This window comes from Vipera berus (genome assembly GCF_964194415.1).
Source record: "Vipera berus genome assembly, chromosome: W".
Lineage (NCBI taxonomy): Eukaryota > Metazoa > Chordata > Lepidosauria > Squamata > Viperidae > Vipera > Vipera berus.
The window spans coordinates 26,081,332-26,095,297 of record NC_138210.1 but is presented as its reverse complement, the minus strand read 5'-3'; positions in this window follow the sequence as shown (position 1 = coordinate 26,095,297).

The window sequence follows — 13,966 nt, the reverse complement described above, 5'->3', positions numbered from 1 at the left end:
AGAGAGCGCGCTGCATGCCACCTGTGGTACACGTGCCATAGGTTCGCCACCACAGGTATAAGGTTTCCTGCATGAGCAGGGGGTTGGACTAGATGAAAGATGATTGAAAGATGATGATTGAAAGATGAAAGATGATTGGGGAACTGGAGGCTAAAACATATAGGGAACGGTTGCTGGAATTGGGTACGTGTAGTTTAACTAAGAGAAGGGTGAGGGGTGACATGATAGCAGTGTTCCAATATCTCAGGGGCTGCCACAAAGAAGAGGGAGTCAAGCTATTCTCCAAAGCACCTGAAAGCAGGACAAGAAGCAACGGATGGAAACTAGTCAAGGAGAGAAGCAACCTAGAACTAAGGAGAAACTTCCTCACAGTTAGAACAATTAACCAGTGGAACAACCTGCCTCCAAAGTCATCCCAAAACAACTGGAGCACCACTTGAACACCATTGGCATTAACAAATTCGCCATTAGTCAATTGCAAAAGGCGGCCTTACTAGGAACTGCTTCCATCCTGCGACGATATCTGTAATACCATCAAACATCCACATCTGCCTATCCCAGGTCCTTGGTAAGGACTCGATAGGTAGACAAAAATGCCAAACCCAGTCTGAACATCTGGCTGACTGTGCGATGATCAATAATAATAATAAAAGTTGGAAGGGACCTTGGAGGTTTAATAATAATAATAATAATAATAATAATAATAATAATAATAATAATAATAATAATAATAAGAAGAAGAAGAAGAAGAAGAAGAAGAAGAAGAAGAAGAAGAAGAAGAAGAAGAAGAAGAAGAAGAAGAAGAAGAAGAAGAAGAAGTTGGAAGGGACCTTGGAGGTCATCTAGTCCAACCCCCTGCTCAGGCAGGAAACCCTATACCATTTCAGGGAAATGGCTGTCCAGTCTCCTCTTAAAAACTTCCAGTGTTAGAGCATTCACCACTTCTGGAGGCAGGTTGTTCCACTGGTTAATTGTTCTAACTGTCAGGAAGTTTCTCCTTAGTTCTAGGTTGCTTCTCTCCTTGACTAGTTTCCATCCGTTGCTTCTTCTCCTGCTTTCAGGTGCTTTGGAGAATAGCTTGACTCCCTCTTCTTTGTGGCAGCCCCTGAGATATTGGAACACTGCTATCATGTCACCCCTCACCCTTCTCTTCATTAAACTACACATACCCAATTCCAGCAACCGTTCCCTATGTTTTAGCCTCCAGTCCCCCAATCATCTTTGTTGCCCTTCTCTATACCCTTTCTAGAGTCTCAACATCTATTTTACATCATGTTGACCAAAACTGGATGCAGTATTCCAGGTGTGGCCTTACCAAGGCATTGTAAAGTGGTATTAATACTTCATGTGATCTTGATTCTATCCCGCTGTTAATGCAGCCTAGCACTGTGTTGGCTTTTTTGGCAGCTGCAGCACACTGCTGGCTCATATTGAAGTGATTGTCTACTAGGACTCCAAGATCCCTCTCACAGTTACTACTATTGAGCAAGGTACCACCTATACTATACCTGTGCATTTGGTTTTTTCTGCCTAAGTGTAGAACTTTACTTTTTTCACCATTGAATTTCATTTTGTTAGATAGCACCCAGTATTCGAGTCTGTCCAGATCCTCCTGTATTTTAAGCCTATCTTCTGGAGTATTGGCTATTCCTGCCAGCTTGGTGTCGTCTGCAAATTTGTTGAGTTTCCCCATCTATCCCTTCTTCCAAATCGTTGATGAAGATGTTGAAGAGCACTGCGCCCAGAGCAGAGCCCTGGGGCACCCCACTACACACTTCCTTCCATGTAGATGCAGTTCCATTCAGGACCACACGCTGAGTATGGCCTGTCAGCCAGCTATGAATCCATCTGGTGGTGATGCTATCTAACCCACATTTTTCTATCTTATCAAGTAGTAGGTTGTGATATACTTTATCAAATGCCTTACTGAAGTCCAAGTCTACAGCATTCCTCTGGTCCACTAATTTTGTCACTTGCTCAAAGAATGCAATGAGATTTGTCTGGCATGATCTGTTTTTGACAAACCCATGTTGACTTTTAGTGATGACTTTTGTTTGCATCAAGGTGTTCGCTGATTTGTTGATTATCTTTTCCAGAATCTTCCCAGGTATTGAGGTCAGGCTGATGGGTCTGTAGTTTCCTGGATCCATTTTTTTCCTTTTTTGAAGATGGGAACTACATCAGCTCCCTTCCAGTCCTCTGGTAGTTCCCCAGTGCTCCAGGATCTTTGAAAAATATAGTTCAGTGGTTCTGAGATCACGTCTGCCAGTTCCTTGAGAACTTTGGGGTGTAATCCATCTGGTCCTGGTGATTTGAACTTGTCTACGCTGAACAGGTGCTCACTTACCATTTTCTTGCCTATCTTAACTTGTGTTTCTATTCTGTTTTTTGTGGCACTGGTTTTGGTAGGTTGGACTGTTTTTTCCCTTGGTGTAAAGACAGATGTTTCTACTGACTCCTGTTATTTCTAGGCACTTGATTATCCAGTCATGTGGCAGAGAGTCAAATGCCTTTTTGTAGTCAATCCATGCCACATTCAGGTTGGACTTCCTTTTCTTGCAGTTTTCCAAGATCATTTTGTCTATTAGGAGTTGATCTTTTGTTCCTCTGCTATTGGGGCGGTTTCCTTTCTGCTCAGGTGGAAAGAGATTGTTTTCAACTAGATGCTGTTCTACTGCATCAGCTACCACACTAGTTAGCAATTTGAAAGATGTTGGTAAGCAGGTAATTGGCCTGTAGTTGCCTGGTGTTGCCCCTTTTGCTGGATTTTTCATTATTAGGTAGGTTTTCCCAGTTGTTAGCCACTTTTCAATTTCTCCTCCTTGTAGTATATTGTTGAACTGCTTGGCAATGAGTGGGTATATAACAGTTAGATGTTTCAACCAAAACCCATGCAGTTCATCTTCAGGTGGTGCTGACCAATTCTTGATCTTCCTTGCTCTTTTTTCTACCATTTTTGTTGTTATTACTAGTTCTTTCATTTCAGTTTCTGTTTTATTTGCATCCACCTCTTTTAACCAAGCCGCATCCTTGTTGTGTTTCTTTGGGTTATCCCATATCTGCTTCCAGAACTGCACAGTGCAGTTTCTCCATTGATGGATTGGTAGAAACGTTTCTGATTGGATTGAAATTGGAGGTTCTGCCTATAATTCGCAATTTGAGTTTCGTATCTACTGATTTTCCTGGCTATAGCTGTTATTTGCTGCTTTGTTATTTCCAGTGATTCCTTGATTTTCCTTTTTTCCAAGTGGTATTTCTTGATTAGGTATTCTTTGGTCTTCTTGTTCTTCGGCTTCTTTTCTTTCATCTGTTCTAGCTTGCTTGCATGTGATCTTAACTTGCTGATCTTATTTTCTAGTCTAACCTTCCATTTTTGTGGTGCACTGTTTGTTTTTCTTCTTTGTTGATTTTGCATCCCAGGTATTCAGTTATAACTGCAGCTGTGCTGTACATTAGTTGGTTTGTTTCTTGCAGTGAATTGGTGCTTATACTTGATATTGCAGTATTTGCATCTTTTAATGCTTGTGCTAGCTGTTTCTTTGCAACAAGCTTCAATGCAGGCAGCCTTATTCTGTTGTTTTTGTGCTGTTCTAGATGCTCAGTTATTCTTTGTTTCAATTCTTTTATTTCTTTAGAGGGCTTTGTTCTTCCTGAGGAAGAGGTGCCTGGTTTCCAAATGAGAACAGTTGTATATCTCTGCTGGATTCCTTCACTGCCAACTCCCCCTGGCTTGCCTCTACATTCTGAATTACTTCTGGCAAGGCTTTGATTTCTTTGCCCTGGGTAAACCTTTGCAGTTCATCCAATTCTGTTTCTGTGAATACTTTATTTCGTATTATAAATCGGTGTTGATCTGCTAGTCTCTGTTCTGTTATTTCTGATTCTGAATGTTGTTCTTTCCAGAACTGGTGCATTTGTTTCAGATATCCTCTTCTTGTTGGACTTGATCTATAATAACAGATCATTATTTCTTTGTTTTCAATCACTGTGTATTTGCGATGGATAATCACCTTTTCTTCCAGTAGTTCTGCAGCTGCTGGCCCTGGTTGCTCAGCCAACAGTCCTGAGTCCTGTCCCATTTTTCACCAGATATCCAGGAACTCCCAACATCTAGCACAGACCTTGTTAACCCGGGCGACATCCTAGCCAGTATAGCATTCTGAAATTTACGTCTCTTCATATTTTTTTATGGGAGAGACACTCTTTGACTGACTCCTCTGATGAGACCTGTCCAGTATGGTTGAACCTCTGGCATAGCTCTCATCTATTACTACTACTACTACTACTACTACTATTACTATTATTATTATTATTATTATTATTATTATTATTATTATTATTATTATTATTATTATATTTTCTGAGAAGGCTAAGAAAGATGCATATTGCCAGAGATGACTGCAAACATATTGGTCTGAATGTCAGTTTTATGACAGGCAATGGCAAAATAGTGCCCTCCCAATGTGTTAAACAACTTTCATTAGCCCTAGCCATTATGGGCAGTGGCAAGATTCTGAGAAAACTGACCAAATAATGTGCAGAGCATCCAATTGCCTACCTATGCTCTACCATTCTCTTTAATTGCCCTTGCTAATTAATCAGCCAGCAAAATTTATTTATTTATTTATTTATTATGGGACTCATATGCCGCCCTATCTCCCAGAGGACTCAGGGCGGCTAACAACAATAAAAAACCAACAGTACAAAAGTTAAGAAAAAAATTAAATAACAGCCCCAAATATTAATTACACAGTTAAAAATTAAAACTTTTAAAAACCCATCATCAATCCAGGTCAGCCTGATGGAAAAGGAACGTCTTGAGGTCGCGGCGAAAGGACCGGAGGTCCGGGGCCATCCGAAGCTCAAGGGGGAGTTGATTCCAAAGGGCTGGCGCTCCCACAGAGAAGGCCCTCCCCCTGGGGGTCTCCAGCTGACATTGTCTGGCCGACGGCACCCTGAGGAGGCCCTCTCTGTGTGAGCGCACTGGGCGATGGGAAGTCGTCCCCGGCAGCAGACGGTCCTGCAGATATCCCGGGCCTAAGCCATGTAGGGCTTTAAAGGTAAGTACCAGAACCTTAAATCTCGCCCGGAAGACAACCGGTAGCCAATGCAGCTCACGCAGGAGGGGTGTAATATGGGAGTATCGGGATGCTCCCATCACTACCCGCGCGGCCGCATTCTGCACCAGCTGGAGCCTCTGCGTGGTCTTCAAGGGCAGCCCCATGTAGAGAGCATTGCAGTAATCTATCCGAGAGGTAATGAGTGCATGAGTGACCGTACGTAGGGCATCTCGGTCCAGATAGGGGCGCAACTGGCGCACCAGGCGAACCTGGGCGAATGCCCTCCTGGCCACGACTCCAATATGATCTTCAAAACTGAGTCGTGAATCCAGGAGGACGCCTAAATTGCGCGCCCTATCAACGGGAGGTAACACCTCTCCCCCCATAACCAAAGATGGAACCTCTTGGACAAGACGAGATGCCGGTACGTAAAGCCACTCAGTCTTGGCCGGGTTGAGCTGGAGCCTGTTCTTCCCCATCCAAATCCGTACCGCTTCCAGGCAACGGGACATCACATCGAGGGCATCACTGGCTTGGTTCGGGGTGGAGATAAAGAGCTGGGTATCATCGGCATATTGATACCTCACCCCGAAACCACGAATGATCTCACCCAGCGGCTTCATATAGATGTTGAACAGGAGAGGCGAGAGTACCGACCCCTGAGGCACCCCACAACTAAGGGGCCTAGGGGCTGACCTCTGCCCTCCTGTCAACACCGTCTGCGAACGGCCCAAGAGGTAGGAGGAGAACCACCGTAAAACGGTGCCTCCCACTCCCAACCCCGCCAGACGTCGCAGCAAGATACCATGGTCGATGGTATCAAAAGCCGCTGAGAGATCTAAAAGGACCAGGACAGAGGAATAACCCCTGTCTCGGGCCCGCCAGAGATCATCCACCAGTGTGACCAATGCTGTCTCCATGCTGTACCCGGGCCTGAAACCCGATTGGTATGGATCCAGATACTCAGTTTCCTCCAGGACCAAAGGGAGCTGCCGTGCCACCACGCTCTCAACAACCTTCGCAAGAAAGCGAAGGTTTATTTATTTATTTATTTAATAATATTTATATACCGCCCTTCTCCCGAAGGACTCAGGGCGGTGAACAGGGCAAGAATAAAAATACAAGGTTACAAAAATTAAAAAAGGATTAAATATGTGCCCACTAAAAACAGTCAATACAATATTAAAACCCCAATAAAAACAACAATAAAAAACCCCACCAATCCCCCATCAGGCCAGGCTGGCTTGTTCGAATAAGAATGTTTTTAGATCGCGGCGAAAGGAGCGAAGATCGGGCACCATCCGGAGCTCGACCGGTAACTGATTCCATAGCTCCGGGGCGCCCACAGAGAAGGATCTCCCCCTGGGGGCCACCAATCGACATTCTCTGATCGGTGGCACCCTGAGGAGGCCCTCTCTGTGGGAACGCACAGGGCGAAGGGAAGTTGATGCCGGTTGGAGACAGGACGAAAGTTGTTTAGAATAGCTGGATCCAAGGTAGGTTTCTTGAGGAAGGGCCTCACCACCAACTCCTTCAAGGCGGCAGGGAAGCACCCCTCACTCAAGGAAGCATTGATAACTGCCAGGAGCCAGCCTCGTGTAACCTCCCGGGCTGCATAAACCAGCCAGGAGGGACACGGGTCCAACAAACACGTGGCGGCACTTAATTTCCCCATGATCCTGTCCACTTCATCCGGAGTCACAGGATCAAACTCTTCCCAAATATTATCGGCCAAACCCATCGTTTCCCCTTCATCAGACACTGCCCAGTCGGAGTCCAAGCCAGCCCGAATCTGAGCGATTTTATCCACCAGATACTCACTAAACTCCTCGGCCCATCCCTGCAAGGGGTCCTCTCCCGTCCCCTGATTTAAAAGGGAACGGGTCACCCTAAACAGGGCGGCCGGGCGGTTATCTGCGGATGCAATGAGGGTGGCGAAGTAAGCACGCTTCGCCACCTCCATTGCCACAAGATAAGATCTAGAAAAGGATCTTAACTGTGTTCGGTCAGACTCAGACCGACTGGACCTCCAAATGCTCTCTAGGCCCCTTCTCCGGCGCTTCATCTCCCGCAGGTCCACGGAGAACCAAGGAGCGAGCCGGGATCTGCGCCAGGTCAGAGGCCGCAAAGGCACAACACGATCGAGAGCCTCGGAAGCCGCCCGTTGCCAGGCATCAACTAAGGTCTCGACCGGGCTGTGGGAAAGGGAGGAAGGAATCAGTCCAAGCGCCGTCTGGAACCTATCTGGGTCCATCAGGTGCCTGGGGCGAAACCACCTGGTCGGTTCCGCGTCCCAGCAGCGGGGAGTGGCATGACGGAGGCCCAGCCGTAGGAGATAATGGTCTGTCCATGAAAGGGGTTGAGATGTTGGAGTAACCCCACCCAGACCATTAAGCCACTGCCCAGAAATAAAAATAAGGTCGGGAGTGTTTCCCCCCTCGTGAGTCGGACCCTGAATAATCTGGGTCAGGTCCATGGCTATCATGGAAGCCATGAACTTTCGGGCCACCCCCGACGCACCACCCAGGGAAGGCAGATTAAAATCTCCCAGAACCATAAGCCTGGGAAACTCAACCGCCAACTCCGAGAGAGCGTCGAGTAGCCCGGGCAGGGCTGTTGCCACGCAGCTGAGAGAAAGGTACGTGAGCAACAGACCCAACTGACCCCCAGGACCCCACCTCAGGAGAAGGGACTCACATCCGCCAATCTGAGGGGCAGTGGTCTCCCGCGGACAAAGGGCCTCTTTAATAACAACTGCCACCCCCCCGCCCCTACCCTGAGCCCGAGGCTGGTGAAGCACACGGAAACCTGGTGGGCATAACTCAATCAAAGGGACCCCTCCCTCTGGGCCCAACCAGGTTTCAGTAATGCATGCCAGGTCTGCGCCTTCCTCCTCAATCAAATCCCGAATGGGGGGAGCCTTATTCACCACAGACCTGGCATTCAAATAAACCAGCCTGAGCTCAGGTACCTGTCCTCCCCCACCCCCGGAAAAGCAGGATGAGGCCAGAGGGTCGGAGCGCGCCACCGCTCGAAGATAGCGGGGGCGCGATTCCAAGTTTCGATATGGCCCTCTGTTCATCCGTCTGCCGCCATTCCCGATCACCGTGGGGATCAATGTCCCCACCCTCAGGCCCCAAGACCCTCCCCCCCACCGCGGCGACCATTTACCAACCTGGATTGGGAAAGATCCAGCAAAGTCCCCCCAACTTTCTGCTGGAACTTACATCCCTCCCCCCTCCCTAACCCGTTAAAAAGTTTACATAAAAAATCCCTAAGCCTCCTCCTTGTGCCATGCCAATGTAAACCTTTTCTTGCTGAAAAGTACAAACCCTTAATTCCCTTCTCCTGCCATCTAAAAAACTTTTCCAGTTCTATTGTTTAAATGGGAGACAGGCCTGTATATTGTTCTAACAATAGTCGTACCACAGATTTATAGAAGGGCATTACACTTGCTGTTCCTTTTTACTAGAGACAAAGTAAAATAGCATTTTTTCTTTCATTTTCTCTGAGTCCATGTAGAAACAGTAGGCCCAATCCAACTATAGCCATGATCAAGAGAGTGAAATGTAACTCCTTAGGATCATACAATACAGCCAACCAGCTCAACCATATTCAAGATGAGCAAAACAGCTTTTGTTCTTATACGTAATTTTAGCACTAATCTTATTGGTTTGGGATGAATAATTGGCATTTATTCTGTTCTCTCAGGTAGACAATTATGAGCCTGGATAGTCATGCCCATAAAAACGTGGAATATATACTCAAATTACATGTTTCTTATTGTGTTCATGTATGTGGTTTAATTTTCTGGAAAGGATAGCATTGCCTAAAGGTCTTGCTCATGAAGCTCAGTAGGCCAAAATTTCAAAGAATTTTGGCTTACTGTGAATGAGCAAGCTTGCTGGTGCATTTTTAGTCACTTTTGCCTAACTTCTCCTAGCAGGAAGATCGCCTGCCTCTGCTTTGAGGGTCGGCGTAGTGGTCGCAGCACTCAGACTTATCTGTGCTGCACAGGCTGCAGCCGGACACTGTTGGCCCCCGCACGCTTGCCACCTCCTGTGGTGGCCACGCCCATCCCCTCAGGCTTATTTTTGGGGTAGGGCTTATATTAGGAGCACACTTAAAAAATCAGGCTAGGGCTTATTTTATGGTTGGGTCTTATTTTTGGGGAAACACGGTATTCACTTTCCTAGAAAATTTCTATTTTTCAGAACAACCATAGAATGCAATGTTCAGTTTCATCCCCTTATATCTTTACCAAATACAATGCACCATTTCTTTAGTTCTCACATAATCACTTCTTCCCACACAGGAAAGATCAATCAATGAGATTACTTCAACATCATTTCAGCCTCTCTTTTTTGACAAATTCCTTGATGAAATGTTTGAAGATCTCAACATTTGTCCATGTTGTCGGCACATTATTAGACAAACATCCCTTCACAAGCATATTCTGAATGAAGTAGTTTGTTTTTAAGTCATACAGTACACTATACCAATCCACAGCGGGGGCACCACAACAGAAAATGACCATTGCCTAGGGCCTGCCAAATGTAGCTCCCTTGGTGATGGAATCTGTAACAATCTCTGTTGGCTCTGATAGGACAGGCAGATGAAATCGGGAAGAGGCTGTCACTGCACGTTTTTTTTTTGTTCGTCAGAAAAGTTCATTTCTAACTGTACATTTCCCCTGCTCTCTGCACCTGTTGTGATAACTTATCTGGTAACCATAGTGAATCCCATATGACTAGTTATGTTATGGTTTCAGTCTGTTTAGTGCGCATGTCTAGAAAAAGTTCTCAGAGTTATTTCTTTATTGTCTTTCACTTTGCTGTTACCGTCTGTTACGTTAGGATGTAGTCAGCTAGCTTTCTTTATAATATATATTTAGTTTTTATATTTTTGTAATTAAAAGGTATTTAGTAAGATTATGCGTCTTTTTTTATTACCTTCCTTCATCCACATCATGCATCCTCTGAAGCACGGTCCTTCGCCCTCTACTAAGGTGATTTATACCTTGACAGAGGCAGTCCATCAAATACCTGGTCCCCTGCCACTTTCAAGCCAAAAACTGACTTGAAGTCACACACACAGACACTATACCTACACATTTTTACATAAGAAGACACAATTCCAAGGAATGTTGGGCTCTCCTATTTGTTTGGAACACAAAAGCAAAATACATGCAATGTAGAATATTTTCTTTGATTAGCTGTGGTACTTTTATTGTCAATTGCCATCATCCCACAACCAATCACCCGCTGGCTGGAGATTATGGAAAGTGTAGCCAACACGTTATAGAGGATACAGAGGTTGGAGAAGCACTGTTAAGAGTATAAACTTCTACTTACTGCATTTAGTTGTTAAAAATAGATAAAGGTAACAAATTATTTTTAATCATGTCCAGTTTCCATAGTCCAAATTCTTTTTATTCTTTACTCTTTCACACAACAATCTTGTTGTTGTTAGCTGCAAAGTCGTGTCCGACTCATCGCGACCCCATGGACAACGTTCCTCCAGGCCTTCCTGTCCTCTACCATCTTCTGGAGTCCATTTAAGCTCACGCCTACTGCTTCAGTGACTCCATCCAGCCACCTCATTCTCTGTCGTCCCCTTCTTCTATTGCCCTCAATCTTTCCCAGAATTAGGCTCTTCTCCAGTGAGTCCTTCCTTCTCATTAGGTGGCCAAAGTATTTGAGTTTTAGCTTCAGGATCTGGCCTTCTAAAGAGCAGTCAGGGTTGATCTCCTCTAGGACTGACTGGTTTGATCGCCTTGCAGTCCAAGGGACTCGCAGGAGTCTTCTCCAGCACCATAGTTCAAAGGCCTCAATTCTTTGGCGCTCAGCCTTTTTTATGGTCCAGCTTTCACTGCCATACATTGCAACTGGGAAGACCATAGCCTTGACTATACGCACTTTTGTTGACAGGGTGAAGTCTCTGCTTTTTAGTGTGCTGTCTAGATTTGTCATGGCTTTCCTCCCGAGGAGCAAACGTCTTTTAATTTCTTGGCTACAGTCCCCATCTGCAGTGATCTTGGAGCCCAGGAAAATAAAATTTGTCCACTACCTCCATTTCTTCCCCATCTATTTGCCAGGAATTGAGAGGGCCGGATGCCATGATCTTGGTTTTCTTAATGTTAAGTTTCAACCCAAGTTTTGCACTCTCCTTCTTCACCCGCAACAAGAGGCTCTTTAGTTCTTCTTCACTTTCTGCCATTAGAGTGGTATCATCTGCATATCTTAGGTTGTTGATATTTCTTCCAGCAATCTTAATTCCAACTTTTGATTCCTCTAACCCTGCCTTTCTCATGATGTGCTCTGCATATAAGTTAAATAGGCAGGGTGACAGTATACAGCCTTGCCGGACTCCTTTCCCAATTTTGAACCAATCAGTGGTTCCGTGTCCAGTTCTCACTGTTGCTTCTTGACCCGCATATAGGTTTCTCAAGAGACAAATAAGATGGTCTGGTACTCCCATCTCTTTAAGAACTTGCCACATTTTGTTGTCATCCACACAATCAAAGGCTTTAGCATAGTCAATGAAGCAGAAATAGATGTTTTTCTGGAACTCCCTAGCTTTCTCCATGATCCAGCGTATGTTGGCAATTTGATCTCTAGTTCCTCTGCCTCTTCAAAATCCTGCCTGTACTTCTGGTAGTTCTCGATCCACATACTGCTGGAGTCTAGCTTGTATGATTTTAAGCATAACTTTACTAGCATGAGAAATGAGTGCAATGGTGCGATAGTTTGAACATTCTTTGGCACTGCCTTTCTTTGGAATTGGAATGTAAACTGATCTTTTCCAATCCTGTGGCCACTGTTGAGTTTTCCAAATTTGCTGGCAAATTGAGTGTAGCACTTTTACTGCATTGTCTTTTAAGATTTTGAATAGCTCAGCTGGAATACTGTCACCTCCACTAGCTTTGTTGTTGCTCAGATTTCTAAGGCCCACTTCACTTCACATTCTAGGATGTCTAGCTCGAGGTCAGTGACCACCTCATATCAGGGACGTTAAGGTCATTCTCGTATAGTTTTTCTGTGTAATTTTGCCACCTGTTCTTAATCTCTTCTGCCTCTGTTAGGTCCCTGCCATTTTGGTCCTTTATCATGCCCATTTTTGCATGAAACATTCCCTTCATCTCTCCAATTTTCTTGAAAAGATCTCTGGTTCTCCCTATTCTATTGTTTTCTTCTATTTCTTTGCACTGTTCATTTAAGAAAACATTCTTATCTCTTCCAGCTATTCTCTGCAATTTTGCATTCAATTGGGCATATCTTTCTTTTTCTCCCTTGCCTTTCGCTTTCCTCCTTTCCTCAGCTATTTGCAAAGCTTCCTCAGACAGCCATTTTGCTTTCTTGCATTTCTTTTTCTTTGGGATGGTTTTAGTTGCTACCTGTTGTACAATGTTGCAAACCTCCGTCCATAGTTCTTCAGGCACTCTATCAGATCTAATTCCTTAAATCTATTTGTCACCTCTACTGTATATTCAACAGGGATATCATTTAATTCATACCTGAGTGGCCTAGTGCTTTTCCCTACTTTCTTCAGTTTAAGCCTAATCTTTGCAATGAGAAGCTCATGGTCTGAGCCACAGTCACTTCCTGGTCTTGTTTTTACTGACTGTATAGAGCAGACATGTCAAACACAAGGCCTGGGGGCCGGATCCAGCCCGCAAAGTGGTTTCATGTGGCCCGCGAAGCCATCCTGGAAACAGTGACGGAACAGCCCCCACTGCCTTGGTCCTGGCCCAGAGATCCTCCTTCTGCCAGAGACCCTCTGATCTGTCCCACTCCTGCCCAGGCCCCCATAGGTACCCTTGATGTGAACTGGCCACGCCCACCCAGTAGGCTATATGCACTCTAGCCACGCCCACCCAGTAGGCCACGCCCACCCTGGCCATACCCACCCGGCCCCTTGAGGGCAACCACAATGCTGATGCGGCCCTCAATGAAATTGTGTTTGACACCCCTGGTATAGAGCTTCTCCATCTTTGGCTGCAGAGCATATAGCCAATTTGATTTCTGTGTTGACCGTCTGGTGATGTCCATGTGTAGAGCCGTTTCTTGGGTTGTTGGAAAAGAGTGTTTGCTATGACCATCGTATTCTCTTGACAAAATTCTATCAGCCTGTGCCCTGCTTCATTTTGTACTCCAAGGCCAAACTTGCCTGTTATTCCGGTTATCTTTTGGCTTCCTACTTTAGCATTCCAATCCCCCATGATGATAAGGACATCATTTTTTGGTGTTAGTTCTATAAGGTGCTGTAGGGCTTCATAGAACTGGTCAATTTCATCCTCTTCAGCACTGGTGGTTGGGGCATAGACTTGGACTACTGTGATATTGAATGGTTTGCCTTGGATTCGAACTGAGAACACTCTTGTCATTTTAAGGATTGTATCCCAGTATTGCTTTTTCTACTCTTTTATTGACTATGAAGGCTACTCCATTTCTTCTGAGGGATTCTTGCCCGCAATAGTATACCTGATGGTCATCTGAATTAAATTCACCCATTCCTGTCCATTTTAGTTCGCTGATACCTAAGATGTCGATGTTCAGTCTTGTCATCTCTTGTTTGACCACGTCCAGCTTTCCTTGATTCATGGATCTTACATTTCAGGTTCCTAGAGAGAAAAAATCTTTACAGCATCGGACTTTCCTTTCACCACCAGACATATCCACAGCTGAGCGTCCTTTCGGCTTTGGCCCAGTCGCTTCATTCTTTCTGGCGCTACTAGTACTAGCCCTCTGCTCTTCACCAGTAGCATATTGGACACCTTCCGACCTGAGGGGCTCATCTTCCAGCATCATATCATTTTGCCTTTTGGTACTGTCCATAGGGTTTTCATGGCAGATACTAGAGTGGGTTGCCATTTATTTAATTTCTCATTATTTTTAACCAAGAAC